This window comes from Pseudorca crassidens, chromosome 4 (genome assembly GCF_039906515.1).
Source record: "Pseudorca crassidens isolate mPseCra1 chromosome 4, mPseCra1.hap1, whole genome shotgun sequence".
Classification (NCBI taxonomy): Eukaryota; Metazoa; Chordata; class Mammalia; order Artiodactyla; family Delphinidae; genus Pseudorca; species Pseudorca crassidens.
Window position 1 is genome coordinate 25300933 of NC_090299.1, and position 22647 is coordinate 25323579.

The following is a 22647-nucleotide window of genomic DNA, read 5'->3' on the forward strand; positions in this document are numbered from 1 at the left end:
TCTGTGCTTCCTCGACTTGATTAACTATTTCCTTTCCCATACCAGGGAAGTTTTCAACTATAATCTCTTCAAATATTTTCTCAGTCTCTTTCTTTTTCTCTTCTTCTTCTAGAACTCCTATAATTCGAATGTTGGTGCATTTAATGTTGTCCCAGAGGTCTCTGAGACTGTCCTCAATTGTTTTCATTCTTTTTTCTTTATTCTCCTCTGCATTAGTTATTTCCACTATTTTATCTTCCAGGTCACTTATCCGTTCTTCTGCCTCAGTTATTCTGCTGTTGATCCCATCTAGAGTATTTTTACTTTCATTTATTGTGTTGTTCATTGTTGTTTGTTTCATCTTTAGTTCTTCTAGGTCCTTGTTAAATGCTTCTTGCATTTTGTCTATTCTATTTCCAAGATTTTGGATCATCTTTACTATCATTATTCTGAATTCTTTTTCAGGTAGACTGCCTATTTTCTCTTCATTTGTTAGGTCTGGTGGGTTTTTATCTTGCTCCTTCATCTGCTGTGTGTTTTTCTGTCTTCTCATTTTGCTTATCTTACTGTGTTTGGGGTCTCCTTTTTGCAGGCTGCATGTTCGTAGTTCCCGTTGTTTTTGGTGTCTGTCCCCAGTGGCTAAAGTTGGTTCAGTGGATTGTGTAGACTTCCTGGTGGAGGGGACACTAGTGCCTGTGTTCTGGTGGATGAGGCTGGATCTTGTCTTTCTGGTGGGCAGGTCCACGTCTGGTGGTGTGTTTTGGGGTGTCTGTGGACTTATTATGATTTTAGGCAGCCTCTGTGCTAATACATGGAATTGTGTTCCTGTCTTGCTAGTTGTTTGGCATAGGATGTCCAGCACTGTAGTGTGCTGGTCGTTGAGTGAAGCTGGGTGTTGGTGTTGAGATGGAGATCTCTGGGAGATTTTCACCATTTGATATTATGTGGATCTGGAAGGTCTCGTGTGGACCAGTGTCCTGAAGTTGGCTCTCCCACCTCAGAGGCACAGCACTGACTCCTGGCTGCAGCACCAAGAGCCTTTCATCCACATGGCTCAGAATAAAAGGGAGAAAAACTTGAAAGAAAGAAAGAGGTAAAATAAAATAAAATAAAATAAGGTAAAATAAAGTTACTAAAATAAAAAAATAATTATTAAGAAGAAAAAATTTTTAAGTAAAAAAAAAAAATGGACAGATAGAACCCTAGGACAAATGGTGAAAGCAAATCTATACAGACAATATCTCATACAGAAGCATACACATACACACTGACAAAAAGAGGAAAAGGGGAAAAAATAATAAATCTTGCTCTCAAAGTCCACCTCCTCAATTTGGGATGATTTGTTGTCTATTCAGGTATTCCACAGATGCAGGGTACATCAAGTTGATTGTGGATATTTAATCCACTGCTCCTGAGGCTGCCGGGAGAGATTTCCCTTTCTCTTGTTTGTTCGCACAGCTCCTGGGGTTCAGCTTTTATTTGTCCCCGCCTCTGTGTTTAGGTCGCCAGATCGCGTTTGTTCGTCGCTCAGACAGGACGGGGTTAAAGGAGCCGCTGATTCGGGGGGGGCTCTGGCTCACTCAGGCAGGGCGGAGGGAGTGGTACGGAGTGCGGGGCGAGCCTGCGGCGGCAGAGGCCAGCGTGACGTTGCACCAGCCTGAGGCGCACCGGGCGTTTTCCTGGGGAAGTTGTCCCTGGATCCCGGGACCCTGGCAGTGACCTAAACACTTAACTTTTAACACCACTATTGGCAAACGTGTCTAAGGAATGTTGAAATTGTGCATTAATAGTAGAAAAAACTAAAATTCAAAATAAATATAGTACTTGAGCAGTAAAATATTTCTTAATAAAATTTTATTTGAGAAGAAAAAAATACTGCTTTACATAGTATCAGAGACTTAAAATCAAGATAAGATAAAATATAAATGACTTGATTATTTAAAATAAAGTAAACAATGTCTAAAGAACCATCCAGCATGAAACTTGCTGGTGAGAACCACAGAGCCACTAGGATTGATGCAACTGAGTAATTCTTTCCCCAGTTTTACATGAACTTTAATTTTGAATAAGTCTAATCAAAGTTTATTCTTCCCATAACTTTCTAAGTTTCTAGAAACACAAGAAGGTAATCCAAGTGTGAGATAAAAGAGCACTAAGAAGTGAAGGTTTTAGTAAATTAGGCATTGACTCTGCTTAATTATAAAGGATTCTAAAAAGAAAAGCTAATAAAATAACCATAAAGTCAATGGCTACTTAATTAAAAAATGCTAAAAGAGTTTTAACTCTTTGTATAGAGTATTTTCTCAGGTTTTCACATGACGAAAGCAGTAATAGTTCTTTGTTCTGGGCCTTTATGCATTGATTGCCGAGTGTTAAATTGACTAAGGGAGGTGTTTCTGGGTTGCAGTAAAGAGGCAAAGAATAAGTAGGCTATTAACAGACATTCTCTGGAGCAAACCTCATTCTAGGCAAATTCAACCTAAATCAGAAAAATGTTCAACCACGGGGAAACCAGCAAGAAAAACACATATCAAAACACAGTACTCTGACATTACAGAGAATGAATGCACTACCACTATAAACAGCTATGTGATGGATCTCACAAGCATAATATGGAGACAAACACACAAACATTTTGTTTTGAACAGATATGTAGCCATATTTTCAGTAAAAACACATAAAAGAATGTTCACAGCATTACAATTCATAAGAATCAATATCTGGAATCAACCAAATGTCCATCAACATTAGAATAGATAAACTGTGCTATATCCATGCAATATAATATTACATAATAATGATATTGAATAATTACTGCTAGATATATAATATCAAATGAAAGACGCCAGACACAAAAGCATATACCCTGCATGATTCTATTTATACATAGTTCAAAAAGGGCACAAAACTGTGCAAGTGTGTATTGCTAACAGTGTTCTCTTTCTTGGTCTGAGTACTGGTTACATGAGTGGATTTACTTCCTGAAAATTTGTAAAACTAAACTCTGATGATGAGTGCACTTTTGTTTATTTTTTAAGTTTACCTTAAAAATTACACAAATATATAATACGCTTCATTTTTTAGCATAATTTTAACTTGTAAAGAGATGTCTTTTCACAAAGCCAAATATGTGTTAAACAAATAGGTTTGAAAATACAAATTAGTTCAACTTGGACAACTTTTGTGGTTAGAAAAAAGTTATTATTCACTTGGCTTCTGTGATTTTTTTCAAAGATGAGGACAAAATAGCTACAAAGAAATAGAATATTTGTTGTATAATTCATCAGAAAAATATCTAACGAATATTTGAGGTTGTTCTTTTAGTGACATAATTTGAATTCTATTATTGAATGTTATATTGTAAAATCCTAATTATTGACTGCTTATCTTGTGCCTTACAGTGCAATGAGGATCACAAATATTATATAATTTCTCTTAACATCTCTATGAAATATATTTAAGTAAGTGTTGGGGCAAATACTGTAATTAGGTTCTGTCTGATACTGAAATCAGTGCTATAGGTGCACTAGACTGCAATTTCTCTGAGAGTGGATATACATCTTACTCAATATTTTGGCTGCCTCTACTACTTTCTTGGTTGGTAACAGGTAATATATATCTACTAAAAGAATGGATGTACTAAATGATGAAAAACATGACAACTTTGAGGGAATTCCTTTACATGAGGATATAAAATTACAGGATCTCCAGAATTTCCAAATGAAAGGGTTTCAATGGTCTTAGATAAGAAATGATTGTTTATTCTAACATAAGCATCATCATCAATGACTGATAAGGTTAGAAAGGGTTGAGGTTTACGGAGACGCTGTGTTTAGGAAGAATATTGAGGAATCCAGCCAGTAAACATTAGCACTGATTAAGTTCACCTCTCAGAGTAATCATAGTTTTCACAGTCTTACCTAACCTTTTTTATTAAGCCCATTGAGAGAAGGAACATCACTCACTAGTTTATTTTGTATGCAAAGCTACTAGTTAGTTTATGTTCTTGCATATATATATATATATATATATATGGTCATTTATCTATATATCTATATGTATAGATATAAATATGTGGATATAGATGTATTGAAATATATAGAGAGATATTTGATTGAATGGAAGTCAAATTTTTCAGTTCCCTCCTTTAAAACAAATGATGCATTTCTAGTTTTATAGTACAAAGATATGAACACAAATCACAAGACACTGAATTCACCTTACAGACTTGGTTTTACTTAGAAAATAGAGCAGGAAATTCATTGATAGTTTCCTGAAGTCAGATTGTTCTAAAGGCATGGAATCACTGCATTTCTAGGAGCATGAGGCATAATTATTCTACCTTTACAAATATGTTAATCTCAACAACTTTCACAAAACCTTTGTGAGGAAATGGTGTAGACACTATATTAGTTAGTTGCATTTGAAAATTTGCTAAAACTGCTAGAACAATTTATGAGTAATGGTGGGAATGCTGCAGTGCCTTGAACCATCACTCTCTTGTCCTTCAGAGTACAGTTCAGGTACCCTACTTTGCCAGGATATCATGATCATCAGCTGCCAGGTGTTTTCAACTGCACTGAGAGCACCTGGGCTTCATAGTAATAGATGTTCTCCATGTTAACTTCACCTTGCAGAATCTGTGTTCTAAATTCTTGAATCTGCAAGTGAAATATTGATGAAATCCTCCATGGCTGAATATTTCTTTGCATATATGAAACGAATAGAAAATATTCTGAGTTCCTTTGTTTCCTCTACAATACTTTGTAAACAACATGCAATTGGAAGCTACACCTTTGAAAAGAGACATCTAGTGATGCAATGTTACATGCTAGTTTGTTTTCTTGGGTCAAGTCACTTTTGTTTCAGTGAAGAGATGCCAAAAACTATTCCAATTTGAAACAGGATGTGACTAGTGGTGCTTGACAAAATCTTTTTCATTTTCCCATGAAAACACGTGAAGACAACAAAAATCAGAATGCTTCAAAAATTATGAATTGTTTTCTGTTAAGTAACTTATTTGTCAGAACTAATATTTAGTTTTATTGTGAGAGTGTGCTGACTTGAATCATGAAATAAAAGTATTTTGCAGGACAGAGCCATGAACATTCTAGTTAACAAAATTGTATAATGCTATGTTGCAGTTAGAGGCAAAAGATAAAGCTCACTTTAGATATCTTCTAAAGAAAGAATTAGCTTATTCCATGTATTTTGGACACAGGTATTTGCATTTCTTTGTTGTTGCTGTATCATAGTGATATCCAGTGGGGCTCTGAAAATATCAGTAATAAATATCATTGTTTGACATTTTATATAACCAATGGAAGTACTTTCTGTTTTCTTCCTAAGACTACATGTTTAAATTCCCATGAGAAGTTTGAGAAATTACACTTTCCCTCAATTCAGACTGAAAATGCCAAGAGACTATATCAGTTGTCAACTGAATGCAGCAGCATTATTTATTCTCAGGTCAGAGTTCATGAATGATATCTGAAAAATGCAAATCAGTGAAAATGGAGTTAAGAAAATTGTATAAAAATGTATATTTGTCTTTACAATGTGGGCATATCTCTACTGGCCTCAGCACCATTTAGAGGGACTGTCCAGCAGTGGCTTAGACTGTAAGTTTGTACATTACACACTGTAATGCAGCTGTGTTCAAATCTTGAGTCTCTTTCCAATTGATGAGTTATGTGATTTATAATCCCCAATTTTATCATATACATAATAAAAATATTTAAAATTTCTACCAAATAAGAAATAAGTGGGATAATTGGTGTAAAGCACTTGGTTAAATGCATATAGTAAGCACACAATAATTGTTAGCTACTATTATTACTATTAGTAATAATAGAATCATGACAAAGCTCTAATACATAATATTGAATTTAGGGTTTTACAAGAGTTTTCAGTTGTGATTTATAATCATTCTATATCAAATGGCTTTTTTTCCCCTCTATTATATTGCTCAATCTTTGGACACCACTCTTCAATTAAGAAATATTTCAAGTATTATATTACTTAAACGATTATTTTTGTTTGTAGCAAAAAATATAAAATATTTTTTTACTAAATCAAAAATTTTAAATATAAAATGTGAATTGAACATAATTTTTTTTCCCTCTGGAATTTGGAGGTGGTGAGTTGTCATAAATTCTCAAAGGAAGACTAACCCCGCACATAAATTTGTTCTGCTTGAGTCTTCTCCCAGGCGTCATAAATTCAGTGTCTTCAAGTTTTTTGCACAGAGGACATAGACAATTTTTCATTTTCCCTAAGATGAGTTATCTCATACTTCTTAAAAAAGAAGCATAATAATAATTCCTAGGACCTAGACAGATGGAAAACCATTCTCCCTATAGGTCAGTATGGGAAGGAAGACAGAAGAACATGAGCAGTAGCTTTTATACCTTGATGCTTGGGGAAAGGTGTACGAAATTTCTGTTTTGTTCAAAGGATAGAATTATGCCTCTTACATCTTTTGGAAAATAATATCTGAAATAAATATCTGATATTTTAAAAATCTTGATATACTTAGTTAAGACACTAATAGCAGAGGATGTTACTCACATTATTCCTATATTTCAGACTCTGGCACTCTATTCTAAAAGGTGCTCAGATGTCTTTCATATGAATTTCCATAGAAGCATTTAAAAAAGTCTTATCTGTACTTCAGGATAAATATGACTTCAAAAAAGCAGCAGGACTTCAGAAAGATTTGCTTATTCACTCTTCTATCTTTGTGACGCATCATCCTTCACGAGAAGAATACTACTTATCCTTCATTTAGAAAACTATATTGTACATATTTTCTCAAAAAAAAAAAAAGGATAGGAAAGAAGGGGAAAGACCTGGCAAAACTAAAGAAATACTTTATCATTTGCCTTTAATTAAATGTTATTCATTAAATTAAATGATCTTAAAATAACTAATGTGGCCTATTATAAGGTGGCAGTTAATAATGGTAGAAGGTATGTTTGCATTATACAGTAAGTCTGGACAGATAAACCTGAGTTGGATCTTGTATTTATTAACTGTAACAGTGGAAAAATTATTTAAACTCCCTAAGCTTCATTTGTTCCATAAGCAAATCAGAGTTAATACATACTGCCAAGGGTTTTGGTAAAAATTCAATTATACTGTTAAGTGAAAACTGTATTGTAGGTGGCCAATAAACTGTAGCTATAATCTACAGTTTTATAATTACAGGTTTTGATCATAGTTTTAATGTCTTTTTAAACAAACACTTTCTTATTGCATTTTCATGCTCTCCTGAAAGATTGATTACCAAAGTATTATATTATTACAGTTGTATTTGTTAGTAAAAAGTGAAATTGAGAGTTTCTGTTTTCATAACTCCCTTCTTATTTAGATACAATAACTCTAGAAATAGTTCATTATTATGTGCATAACCCAGTGATTTAGTTTGCATCTAGTTTTTGCCATATTGCTGATTGAGACACTGAGACACAGAAATGTGATATTTTGATATGAGTTTTGTTTTCTTTTGCCTAAATTATTCACAGATCTCAAGTTAAATGAGTAAAAAGAAATATTTACTTGTACAATTCACTATAAAACTATTCAACAAAGATAGTGATGCATCACTGATTTGGAAATACACAATGATAAATATTTTAGGCAGGAGTCTGAAACAGAAGAAAAAATGAAAATAATTCTCAAATAACCCAAAGTCAGTTCTATCTCAGTCAGTCAAAGGCTGAATAAAATTACTGCTTATTGCGGAAGAGATGCTTGAATATTATAAATGCAGAAAACATAAAAATCTTTATTAAGACCATCCTATGCAAAAGAGGACAGTGAAATAAAAGAAAGTAACAACTGAACACTAGGATAATGCCTTAAAAGGTGAAGGTAGATCAAACCAACCTGCAAAGTGAGAACATTAAAAATATGTGTGTATGTATGTGTGTGTATATATATATATATGTTTATAAGATATAAATATTTTTTTCAGGTAGAACAATTAATTAGAATTGTTGTTCTGCCCTATTCTATTTTTAATTGATTTACTTGTAGCTTGTTTTCATGCTTTAATGAATTTAAATCTCCCTTTTAGATGGAAGAGCAATAGAAGGAGACAGGGATACCAGTTTAAAGGGTCCTACAGGAGTTCTGATTCTGAGACAAGGTGAACTAGATGCATTTCTCTCTATTCCTCTTGCCAAGTACAGATAATAACCCTGACTATCATGTAAAGAGCAAATATAAGAAGCCTTTGAAATTTGTTAAGACGGTAGATCTCATGTTAAGTGGTCTTACCACAATAAAAATTTTTTTTCAAAAATTAAAAATAAATTTTCAAAAAGAAAAATACTTCTTTACCTAGAAAAGGACTAGGAAGAGGGCAGATTAGCAAGACACAAACCTTTTGGACAATACCCATCCTACTTCAGCCTCGGATAAACCAGTGACTCCACGTTTATACTCTTCAGCAAAGGCCCTGACTCATTACTGGGGTGATGTTAAAAGTCAGATAAACCCAACTGGGGACTTGGGACTTTATTTCCATCAGGCAGGAAAGAGGCTGCCCCACACAATGCTGTGGAAACCATATGGAAGCAGTAACAAGCTGCCCTCTTCCACCACCACCCGGCACTACTGAGACACCCTCCCAACCCACTGAAATGTCCTCTGTTGACATGTCTGAGGACATTTCAGTGTCTCTGAGAGGGGACCCTTGACTTTTATTCCCACAAAGTAGTAATGAAGCACCATCTTCTTTACCCTACCAGTGTGGTACCAGTAAAGGCCTGCTAAGACAGAAGATTTAAATATGATGCAGAGTCTCATAACATAGTACCCAAAATATCCAGGATATGATTGCAAAACACTCATCTTAGCAAGAGCAAGGAAACCTCAACTTGAATGATGAAAGATAATAGACAACAATGAGATAACAGAGATGTTGGACATTAAAGCAGGCATCATAAAAACAGTTCATCTAGCAAATTTAGATACACTTAAAACAAATTTAAAAATAAAGTCTCAATAATGAAATAGAATGTTTCTGGAAAAAATATAACTAAGAACCTAGTAGAAATTTAAAATTAAAAAGGACAATAACCAAATTAAAAAATTCATAGGATGGACTCAACAGCAGAATGAGATGATAGAAGAATCATTAAACTTGAAAGCAGAGCATTAAAAATCATACAGTCTTAACAACAGAAAGGAAACAGCCTGAAAATAAATGGACAAAACTTTAGAGACCTGTGAGACTATAGCAAAAGATCTAACATTTGTGTCAACTAAGTTCCAGAAGGAGAAGAGTAAGAGTGTAAGGCTCATAAAATATTTGAAGTAAAAATGGCTAGAAATTTGCCAAATTTGACAAAAGACATAAATGTACAGATTGAAGAAGTTGAGGGAATCCAAAACAAGGTAAACCAAAAGAAATTCATGCTAGGTGCAATAATGAAACAGGGAACATCTTTACATACCTTGAAGTCATCTAAAGGAAAATAAGGTAATACAATTCTGTATACATAAATTTGGTAACAAATGAAATGGAAGATTTAACAGTAAAGGTAGTTCTCTCCAAAATGATGTATATTAACAGAATTCCAATTAAAATCTCAGAATATTTGTATATACAGGCAAGCTTATTCTAAATTTACAAGAAAATGCAAAGGAACTAAAAAGGCTAAAACAATTTTGAAAGAGAATAAAGCAGAATTAATCAACAAACCTAATTTTAAGACTTATTAAATGGCTACGATAATCAGTATTCTTCGGTATTATCAAAAGTGTTGATGTGTAGATCAGTGGAAGAGAGTAGAGAAACCAGACTACGGAATGCTGTTAGCAATACAAGAAACAAACTATTGGAACATACAACAGCTTATAAAGATCTCAAAGTTATAATGCTCAGTTGGTTCACTTAAGGCCAGTCTGCAAAGGTCACATACTGTATAGGGATGAAAACAGATTCATGATTGCCAAGGGTTAGGTATGGTGGATTGGAATGGGATGGGTGTGATTATACACGAGGAGCATAAAAGATTTTTGAGGTGATGAAATAGTTCTGTGTCTCATAATATAGGAATATCCTGAATATTTATGTACACATGTGATAAAATTGTATAAAACTATATACACACATTTCACCAATGCCAATTTCCTGGTTTTGATGTACTATGATTATGTAAGGTGTAACCAGTGAGGGAAATTTTGGGGTACATATACATGGGACCTCTCTGTACTATTGCCGCAACTTCTTTTTAGTAGTAATTATAGTACTAATCTATAATTTTCTCAAAATAAAAAAGTAAGAAAAATTTTCTTCTCACCAAATATTGTTTTTTTCAATGCTTTAAATAAAAGCTTTAAAAGTTTTGAAATTTGAAATCTTTGAAAAAGATTTAAAGATACATTTTCTTCACTGATGGGTACATTTTTTCACTGAAGGGTAAATCTCTTATTACCCTCCAGTCAGAATTTGATATTGTGAGTTAAGAACCAAGGTTCTACATTTATGTTTGAATTAAGAAGAAAACACTGTTATTATTCTTACTCAACCTTACACATTTAGTAAGACTTTGGGGGTTTACATCTTAAATACAAATTTCACAAAATAAGACACCTGGAAAAAAAGTCACTGGTTTCTTTTTAAGTTTATTTTGATCTGAGATGATACCCCAATAATTTAAAATGCACTGAAACTTGTTTTATGGCCAAGTACTTGTAGAGAATGTCCATTTTGTATTCATATAGTGTAGTGTTATATAATTACCAATTGGTCAAGGTGGTTGGTAGTGTTGTTCAGATTACCTGTGTCTCTATCATTGTTTTATTTATTTATATTCGTCTAGTTGTTTTTTCAAATGTTAAGAAAGGAGTTTTACATTTTTCTAATATAATTTTTGAATTGTCTATTACTCCCTTTAATTCTGTGAATTCTTATTTCATGCAGTTTGAAAGTCTGTTATTATAAAAAATAATGTTATAATTATTCTATCTTCCTAAAGAATTATTCCTCTTTATTTTTGGTGATAATCTTTCTCTTAAAGTCTATATTATGTCATATTAATATTGCCCCTCCTGCTTTTTCATGATTTCCATGTTTATGGAAAGTCTTTTGCCATCTATTTACATTCAGCCAATCTGTAGGTGAATATTTAAAGTCCATATTTTGAGGATAACTTGTAATTGAGTCTTACATTTTTATATTCCAGGAATCCCTGACTTTTAATTGAAATGTTTATTAATATTTAATGTATTTATTGGTATGTTTGGGTTTATAATTACCACTTTAAAAACATTATTTTCTCGTTATTCCCTTTGCGTTTTGTTTTTCTAGTCTTGTTTTCCTGCTTTCTTTTGGATCATTTCTAAGCAATGCATTGAATAAATTTGTCTCTGTTTTAATACAGTATGATAATTTATAATAAAGTTGAATAACTCAAAAAACTATATATTGGGTACCACTGATTTCAAATAGGTTAAGTTTACTCATCCATTCTTTTCGAATGCATTTCACATGTTTTTATATTCCCAGAATTATATGGGGATAATTTATAAGATGCTGCATTTCACTGAAGTACAAACATTATTCAGTTTTTCATTAAATTTCCCCAAATGCCTCTTTCTAATAGCATGTCACCTGTCTGTCTTCTTTGATATTCTTAATACTTGATTTACTGGCAAAAGCTGTATAAGTTAGGATTTGGGGCTCTCTTCCCACACCAATTGGATTCAAATTCTGGCTCTATAACTAGCTTTAAGCATGTTACTAATATTACTTGGCATTTTAATTGTCTCAGTTTCCTTCTTTGATTTACAGACCAGAGTATAGTTGCATAAAACTTAATCCATTCAAGATTTAAGAAGAAAGCAATCCATTTTAGGGATTAAGTGATATACAGAAGTGTTCAAGAACCAGAGAACTTAGTTTGACCAATCAGGAAAGCCTCCCAAGACATACTGTAAAGCTGGCTTGGCAAGGGAACTGACAGTTCTGCTGAGCTAAGAACCATGCTACATCTTTCACAACCAAGAAAGCTTTAAATCAGGAAGCAGCCATTGTGGATACTTGGCAACATTGAATGCAGGGACTCTTTGGACTCTAGAGCCACTATTATAGCTTTTTCAGAAGGAAAACAAAACACCTTGCTCAAAGATTTTAAAAGAGCTATGCAGTTGCCACTTTAAAGGGGTCACTTTTAACTTCCTTGACTCACAAGGCTATGTGTGCTTGGTATAAGCTGGGTTACATGCAAGGTCTAATGTAAGGAGATCTTTACAATGCATACTTTATATTTCCAGACTTGAGTTTATAGGGATTCAAGATAAAATAAAGGGATAAAGAGAGGTTGAAGAGTCAATTTGCCATATCTCTTTCCTATGTAAACTGGCCATAATACTAGTACCTACCTCTTAGGGTTAGTTGTTAAATGACATTAAATGCCCTAATGTGTGTAACATACGTGGTACATTCCCTGACACATAGTTGTTGATGGGGTGTTTTCCTTCTAGATTCAAGAGATGGTACCTTTCTTATTTCTGCTAGGGCTAAACAAAATTTTGATAGGAGAAAAATGGTACTGTTAAAACTTTAAATATAAAGATACATTATTACCTAAAATAAATATTATATTAAAAAATTCAAGTAGATTAGTTGTGGGCTTAATTTTGGGGATAGAAACATAATTTATCAATATTGTTTTTACTCTGGAAACTGTTTGGTAGAGATTTTCATCTCATTATAGCGATATAAAGCATGAAATATTGTAATGATTTTTAAAACAATACTTTGACAATCAAATTGTTAAGAGATATAGAAAGCAATGAATATTTAGTGAGATTTTATAATATCATTGTATGATCAGGATGCCCTGAATGCATATTTATAGGATGCAGAGTGTTCCCATAAAGAAACAATCAGACTTAATTTACTATTTGTTCATCTATTTATTAATAAATGTGACTTTTGTTTGACCTTAAATAGAGAGACTCTCAATTTTATGTGATACAATGTGTAGTTACTATTTAATTTTAAATAGACTATAAAACACTCTAAACTATCAAATTAGCTTTGACCTTTTAGGTGTAGAAATGAATGTATATGACATTACATATTAAGGCATCTTTGCAAATCATATTTATATTCCATGATACACGTATTTTTGGTAAAGATATGAATAGAAATTATATATTCAACTTTATCTGCACACTATTTAAAGATTCAAATTAAGTATTAAGAGTAAACCTAATGTAAGTATATTAATCTCATTAAAGTCTTGAAATGTGTGCATCTACAGTTTGATTTAATTTTAATTTATTTTTGTGCTGACTCTGATGACTTCCAATAAAAAATTGTTGTATTCACCAAGATGATTTATGATGGCACACTTCTCTGTTATATAAATAATATCCAAAGCATTCGTTATTAATGTGGTAACTTATTTCATTAAAACAACAGATAAATCAATTTAAATCATGTTTACATATTAGTTGAAAGCAAAGAAAGTTCCTAACTTCATGGTGTCAGAATTTAAATTGTATAATATAATATGGTTTAAAGAAAGAACTAGTATTCTACAGTTTTTACCCCTACCCATACATGCATGAAATCTTATTTAATAAATTGGCCATATGACTTTATGAAAATATATACATAAATATCCACTAGTTATTTATTTATGTTGTGATACATGGGCCTCTCACTGCTGTGGCCTCTCCCGTTGCGGAGCACAGGCTCCGGACCCGCGCAGGCTCAGCGTCCATGGCTCACAGGCCCAGCCGCTCCATGGCATGAGGGATCCTCCCAGACCGGGGCACGAACCCACGTCCCCTGCCTCCGCAGGCAGACTCTCAACCACTGCGCCACCAGGGAAGCCCCAATATCCACTAATTAAAATACATTCAAATAATTAACTTCAATGCTATATAGATGAATTTAAACAGCTTTCAGAATTTCAATGTATCAACCCCTTGATTAGAAGAAAATTTTGAAGATAGAAAAATATAACATTTGTGGCCAAATACACAAAGGGATCCTCATACTGCAGATTATGCACAAACTGGTATTTGAGACTCACAGGAAAGAGGAGAAATCATAAGAAGTAATCTCAACCAGTATTGAGCCATGAGCACGTATAGAAGGAAGGGTTGCTCTAAGTGTGTTCCTGGTATCAAGAAGAGGAGCCACATATCAAATATCACATTGGACTCTAAATCAAAGGGAAGCAAGAGTGAATCTCCTGTGGAAAAAAAATCTCATCAATTTAGGCCTCCACATTTCCCAGTTTGTGATCAAATTATATATGAGTGCAAAATCAAGAATCAACTAATATACAATCAAGCAAAATATCATGAATTAGAATTAGTCCAAAAACGGACAGATTTTAGACTACTCAGTACTTTGGATATTAAAGTTAGCTGAAATGTATGTATATACATTCCTATGAGTGGATGTTTAAGAACAGAAAATTAGAATAACAAGTAAGCAGTCAATAAGCATATTTGAAAAAGAACAAAATATTCTTAAATAAAAAATACAAAGTTGAAAAAATACTTAAAGTATGAATTAAATAGCATGGTAGATATAGTTGAAAGAGAATGATTCAATTGAAAGAAAATTCTAAAGAATTTACTCGAAGTGGACTTAGAGAGACAAAGAAAGCTATTTTTAAAAGTGATTTAAAGGTATAGAAAATAAGTTCTAGACACAAATACAAAAATGGAGAAACTTGAAAGAGAAGATTTATTTGAGAAATAAAGAATGAAATTATTCAGAACTGTTGAAACGCCTAAATTCACAGGTACAAGAAACACAATATATATCAAATATAATGATTAAAAGAAGCCCAAACACAGATGAGTCAAAATATAACTAGACACAGGAATGTCTAAAAGAATATCTTAAAGCCAGAGAAAGAGAACTCCTTTAAAAAAAACAATAATTAATCTTTATGTGGAAAAAAATAAAACCTTGCAAGAATGTGAGTGAAATAAAACATCTTCAGATCAAGAAAAGTGATACTATACCAAAAACAGAGCTAAATTAAAGAGAGTTTTAAAAAATATACTTTAGGAAGAAGGAAAATGATACAGTGAGAAAAAAAATTAATAAATACAGTTAAATCTAACCATATCTTGTTTGTATAAACAATAGTTAATATAATGTCTTTTTGTTTGTCTGTTAAAAATAGAAAACTCATGGCCAAAAATGACATGAAATTTCATAAGGAATTAATATAAGTTAGAGTGTTCTAAGGTCCTTATATTTTCTGGAATGGTGTTCAAGTATATATGCTACACTTTAGAAAGTATAATTTCCAAATAATCACCTCTAGAAGAAAAAAATATAAAGTTCAGCTTCCAAAGGAACAGAAAGAAATAGAATACAAGGTACAAATGTACAAAAAATAAAATTTTTCTCAAAGGCTAGAAAGTCAGTGGAAACACAGTGAAAATGGAAAAATAGAGAAAAACAGAAGCAGATTTCAATAGGCAACTAGTCTCAGACAAACTCTTCATTTAGAAGCAAGAAATTGTCAAATTGGACTTCTGAAAATTAGGGGTGTTGCCGGAGACCAGCCCCAGCTGAACAGGTTTCACCCAAAGGGGAGACGGAGTCGGCGTGGACAGAGCACAAGACACCTCAGAGGATGCAAGGATCTGCCAAATTTATTATCATGATTCCACAGCTTTTATACTGTAAGGCAATCTCATTTTCAATCTTAAAACTTCATTCCCATGCCAAAAAATCCCCTACATACATCATAAAAACAAAAGTAATTTACATCAGCAGGTTAAACAAGTTAAGTAATCTTCTTATTGTTTCCAGTCTCCTTCGTCCCCTGTGGTTAGGTACATCTTGATCACATCTAGGTCAGGAACTCTGTTTGTTCTTCTCAGGAGATTAAGGTGTTCTTGTACCTGCACATTCCGCTTGATCAAACCATAAACTTAAACATATTATTCGATTAACCATTAAAAACAATAATACAACATCTCATCCACAAATTTTCTTACCCTACCATAATAATCAAAACAATACACATTATTTTTTATACTTCTAGAAAACCATGGGAGCGGGCATTGTACCATGAACTCATTGATTAAACCCACCGTTGCATAAAACTTCGCCACCGTACCCAGGTATTTCCCAACATGTTTATAACTCCGCTGGGAGGCCATGACTCTCGCAATTTTTCTTTTAAAGTACAAAGCTGCTGCAGAAATGTTCCCACCATTGTATTTCCCCAACAAATATAATCATTAAAGAAGCCAAAGTAGCTATAATCCTTCTCTTGATTTTTACCCTAAATTGGGGTCTTTCTTAAACCCCTGCATTAAAACTATACATTTTTCCCAACACCAATAGCAATCCTACAAAAATCACCTTAGGCAAAGGCAGGGGAAGACAAGGGGAACCACACAGAGCAAAGCCTTGCTACCACACAGAGGAAAGCTGTGGTCCACGAAGGACATGGGAAACAAAGCCCTGCTGCGGCGGGAGAGCAGTTGCTATTGGCCAGGTCTCTTATCTGCCACCTGGGTTCCCATCTAAGCTGGGCGTGGGAAGCGAAGCAGCCATGGGGACAAGTTGGGGGGGTGAGGGTCTGTGCCCCACCTCTGTTGGCCCCCAAGTTCTCTCCTGATGGCCCCTCTGCGACTGTGCCTGTCTTAGGTTGTTCCTTCCCTGAGGAATCTTACCCGTCTCTGGCTAACCAGCCATCCTTCGGGGCCAAGCAGGGAGATATGAGGTGTGCGAGTGAGCGAGGTGCAGCGCCCCCAGAGAAGATCAATTCTCTGTCACCTTGGTAGCCTATGCCCCCGTGGCCTCCACGCCCAGCACCTGCCTTGGGATTCCCTCGCCAACTGGCGGGGCCCCGGCTCTGGTCACATGTCTTCGGGAACCCAGGTTTCTCCTCCAGGGAGGGCCCAGCTTACAACACTGGGCAAGAGAGACCGATTGCACGGCACCAGCCACCAGGAGGCCTCAACAGGGTAGGGGGAGTGTAAAAAACCCTATGTTCAGGAAGCTTTGCTTTTCCATATATGTGTCTGACAGCATCAGCTTTGCAGAGGAGAACTTTGCCTCTCCATATTTGTACCTGATAGCATCAACTTTGCTTGACACTACGGGTCTCGTCTGTGCTGTAACTCAAAGGCACTTCCTATATGGCTCCCGACAGGGTGTGATGTTTATAAGAGACTTTCCTAAAACTAAAAAAAAAAAAAAAAGAAAAGAAAAAAGAAAACATGGAAAGAAAAAAAATAGAAGATATATACCAAGAAAATATTAACCAAAATAAAGCTGACATTGAGACTGTTAATATTATACAAAATAACATCAAGAAAAAGCAGCATTAAGGACATTATAAAATTATTACAGATACAATTCATCGAGAAGGTATCACAATTCTGAACTTGTATTCTTAATAAAATTGCCTTGTAATATATAATAATATGCAAGATACTTCCTTGAAATGGGCAAATTCATCATTTTAGTTGAAAACTTTAACAGAATCCTTTCATTAGTGAAAAAATTAGGTGTAAAAATTTAGGAAAGTAAGACATATTTGAATAATGAAATCAGCAAGTATGATTTGTTGAACATATACAGAACCTTGCACCTAACAATAAGAAAAAAATTATTCTACAGCACACAAGGGACGTTTATAAAAACTGACTGTAAACTTGGCGCTAAAATCAATCTAAAAATGTTCAAAATCATTATCATACAGAACACTCTGCAAACAATACAATTAAATTAGAAGTCAATAAGGATAATATAAGCAAAGAAAACAACATCTGTTTTGAATTTTAAAAACATATCTCTAAGTACCTCATTTCAAAAAGACTTTAAAACTGAACCAAACAAAACTATTGTATTAAAACTTGTAGGCTGAAGCAAAATAGTAACGAGAAGGGAAATTTATACCTTAAAAAGTTTATATTAGAGAACAGAAATAATAAAACAAAGTAAGCTAATGATCCACATTAAGAAATTTGAAAAGAACTACAGAATATGCCCAAAGGAAGTAGAAGAAAGTGACAATAAAGTAAAGGTACCTTCTGTTAACAGGGATAACCTCTATCTACAATAAAAGAAATAGAGATAAAATAGAGATTGAAAAGGTGAAATTGTTTTTTTGAAGAAAATAATGAAAAAGCCAATTTTCTGGTTAGATATTTAACAAAATATGAGTGAGAAGGAACAAATAAAAAGATGGCATAATTATGGACAAAGCAGATATTGTGTTTGTCAACTGAGATTAAGTTATGCTGTAGTAACAAATAATACCAAATCTCATTGGTTTACAACAACAAAGGATCATTATCTCTTCTGGTTGAATTCCTCATGCTTACCTGTTTATCAGTTCCAAATCCTCTTTGCCCTGGAGCTTGCTGATTACATGCTAGCTCTTATCTTAAAACTGTTGGGGAGAATTCCCTGGCAGTGCAGTGGTTAAGATTCCACATTTTCATTGCTGAGGGCATGGGTTCAATCCCTGGTCAGGGAACTAAGATCCCACAAGCTGTACGGTGTGGCCAAAACAAAAACAAAAACCAAACCAAACCAAAACAAAAAAAACTGTTGGGCACATATCATACTTTTAATGTTCAGTTGACCAAAGTAAGTCACATGGCCAACTCTGTTGTCAAATGGGCCAGGAAATACAGTATATATAGAATTAACATTCCTATAAACATTAGCATATATATAGGAAGTCATTCCTAGAGGGAGTGGTTGTATAAGGAAGAATGATAGAAAATTGAAGCAATTTTTTAAATTTTATTTTTTTATTGAAATATAGTTGATTTACAGTGTTGTGTTAGTTTCAGGTGTACAGCAAAGTGATTCTGTTATTTATATTTATATGATTTTTCAGATTCTTTTCCATTATAGGTTATTACAAGACATTGAATATAGTTCCCTGTGCTATACAATAGGTTGTTGCTGGTTATCTATTTTATATGTATAGTAGTGTGTATCTGTTAATTCCAAACTTCTAATTTATCCCTCCACCCCCTTTCCCCTTTGGTAACCATAAATTTGTTTTCTATGTCTGTAAGTCCATTTCTCTTTTGTAAATAAGTTCATTTATATCATTTTTTACATTCCACGTATAGGCGATATCATATGATATTTGTCTTTGACATTTCACTTAGTATGATAATCTCTAGGCCCATCCATGTTGCTGCAAATGGCATTATTTCATTTTTAATGGTTGAATAATATTCCATGGTGTATGTATGTGTATATTGTGTGTGTGTGTGTGTGTGTGTGTGTGTGTGTGTGTATATATATATATATATGCCACATTGAAGCAAATATTTTGAACAATTACTACTAACCATCAAAATAGATAATAAGAAAATACTATGAACAACTATATGAAAAGCAGTTTGAAAACAAATGAAATGACTATATTCCTCTACATCTGTAGCTTAACAAAACTGATTTGGGATAGTTAAGTCAGACTTTTCACATTTGTTATCATAGTCTGACTCTAAAAATGGCGTTCTTGTTTTGCTCTCTCATATGATCAAGATTCTGTTACACATAAAGTGCTTTTTGTTCTTCTGCTCTTTAATCCACAATTTGGCAACTTGCTCAGATACCTGGTTTCACACCATAACTCCCGCTGCACTGGAGTGCTGTATCTTAATGTCCATTTTTCTATGACTTTTCCTAAATGCTTATGAGAACAACAGCAGCATAAAGGTAAAAAAAGAACAAAAAAGTTAACTGTAGAGTCTCAGAACAGCACCAAAGGGATGGACATGCTTAGCTCAATCTAGGTACACAAAAAGAATTATCTGGGAAGCAAGGGGAGGAGTGTCATTAGCTGAGGGATGAGCATGCACACAGTTTAGAAGGCTAGGAGCAGCCGTTCTCAGAAATGTCACATTGAGAAAGGCAATAAAGAATGTGTTTAAAATGAAATATTAAGGTTTTAATCAATAATAATCTGTTTTACTTGGATTAATAAAGAAACTGTGCTCTAAGTGATTAGATTCATCAACTGAAATTTAAAAATAAACAAAAAAGAAAAATATTTTCTAATACATGGCTTTATAAATAGTATATTTAAGCTTATATACTTTTTGTCTCTACCTGTTAAGTGGGACAGAAATTGTAGTAACAAACTAATATTTGTTAAATGTTATAGGATTCACACAGATGTCATTCGGATCTATTTTTATGTGTTTGTGAGAAAGGAGTTAAACTATACTTTAGATACACTGCATTCCAGACTGAGGTGAAAATATAAAGGAACTATGCATTATAAATTTACAGAAATGTCACCATTTTTTCAGAGATGAGTACAGAGATCCTAGACACAAGTGGTCACAGCCTTGCCTTCAGTAGCTTGTAGATAAACTCCATTTTCTTCCCTTTTGGAATTATTCTTAAGGTATTAGAAACTGAGCATGAACATCATTTTTTTTTTTTTCCTATTCCCAGGAAGATAAGCAGGATTCTTTCACTTAAGAAAAAGTTCAAATGCAGATGAATTTCTGTGGCGTTTTCACATGTCAAGAAAACCTGTTAGTTCGTCAGGGAGACCACCAGGTTTTAAAATAATAGGCGTATATGCATATGCTCACTCATTTACTTTGCCTACCAGGAGCTGCCAGATACACTTTAAATAAGTTGACAGTTATTGTTAAACCCAAACATATATTGAGACTCACAAAGACACAGAGCTGTTAAAGGAGAAATTATTTTATAGAAGGAGGTGCTTGGTGGAATAAGATAGAGGTTAGGTTTAAGAGAATTAATTTGGATAAGGAGACTATCACAAGATCCAGGATCCTATTGTTAGTAAATGTCTCAGCTTTCCAGAGTTAAAGGTCATGAATACTACTTGTTATCTTTCTCACATGTATTTTGTGAAGGAAGTGCATATCTCACCTTCATTTAGAAATTGTAGCAACTTTAATATTTAGCAGGAGCTGTTGTCTGGCTTTCTGACAACCAAAAACAAACAAAAAAATCCTTCATTTGTTTTTCCCTCTTCTTTCCTTTCTGGTAAAGAGCCAACACAGACCTGTCACTAATCTACAGTAGTAAAATTTGGGGGCAAATATTTCCTTTTGACAACACATATTATTCTGCAGTATGTTCTACTAAGAAATGAAAGTTATCTGACTGCAGGGACTGTGCTTTTCTATTTATTATGTTCAGGACCTGAAATAAATACCAAATAGGAATACTGAAGATTATGGTAATGATGCCTGGAAAGTTCTTAGAATACTCAAATGAAATGCATTAGTGGACTACAAAATAGTTAATTGAAGTCATCATCATTACAATAGTTGATTCCTTTGATGTATTGCCTCTGGGCATGATTAAAGATTTAACAGTCTTGGTCTTATATCCTGAGATGTGAAAAATGTCTAACCATTTGTTCAATAGTATAAGGATTATTTAGAATCAGAAAACTAGGAAAATGCTGTCTACATATAAATTAGCCTGACATTTATTTTCCAATCATAATAGCATTTCTCATTTCTAAAGAATACATATATAAAGAAGAAAAATTGTGTGCATTTTTATTTAAAAAAATGCAATTTAAGAGCTGAGAAGAAGAGAGAGTAGTTTTACAAGAAAAACAGATTTAAGTCTCAGAAGGCCTATGTTCTTGTTGCAGGTCCTTTACTTCCTTGATGGTGATTGTTAGAAGGTTATAATATCTGTCTGGGTCTAGACCCATCCTCTTTTAAATAATGTCCTCTAAGTTTGCTTCCAGCTCTAACCTTCTATATTGTTAAAGTAATACAACATAAAAAGTACCACCACAATATTGAGCTAACTTAATATAATCCAGGATATTTATTTCAAGGAACATTATAACATTCTCAGGAAAAATTAACTTCAATGTTATTCCTAAACATTGTTCAAAATTTTAGGAAGGTTTTAGGATACAAACATCAAACTAATTAAAATAGTGACTAAGAAAAAAGAAATCTCCAGTGTTTGAACATTAAATACACACATTTCATTTCTCATAATATTAATAACTAACATTTATTGAGCATCTACTATGTGCCAGGCATTATTCACATTAAGTGTGTGCTATTATTACACCCAGTTTACAGAAGAAAAACTGAGGTGTACAGAGCTTAAGTAACTTTTCCATGTTCAAATGCCAGTAAGTGAAAGTCAAAATCAAGATCCAGACAGTCAAGCTACAGAACCCACACTTTTGACCTTTTAACTACAGTATTCTTCTCATGTGTGTCTTCCTGTGTTCTCCCTACATGATCAAAAGCCAGGTAGCACAAGTACTCATTGATCATTCCTTTATATCAGTTAACAAGAAAAAGAAATTTATTTGTTTGAATTTTGCTCAAGGCAGACTATTAATGGTTTATGCCACCTCCTCAAAGGAATAATACTTATACATACTGATTGTTAAGTACTAACGCTAAAGATTCTATTCAGTATTTAACTTATTAACGAACATATAGTAGACAAAATATTGAGATCATTTTTCTTTAAATAAGAATTAACCTTACATAGGTCTTTGATATTTGCTCTGTAAAAGTTTTCATTTTAAAGATATACATTAGCTACAAAGGATGATAAATCTGAGAGAATGCAGCTTCATTTAGAATCAAATTAGTTATTCCCTTATGCCTGGGGCTTAGCATACATGAAGATGATAGTATTCTACTCTG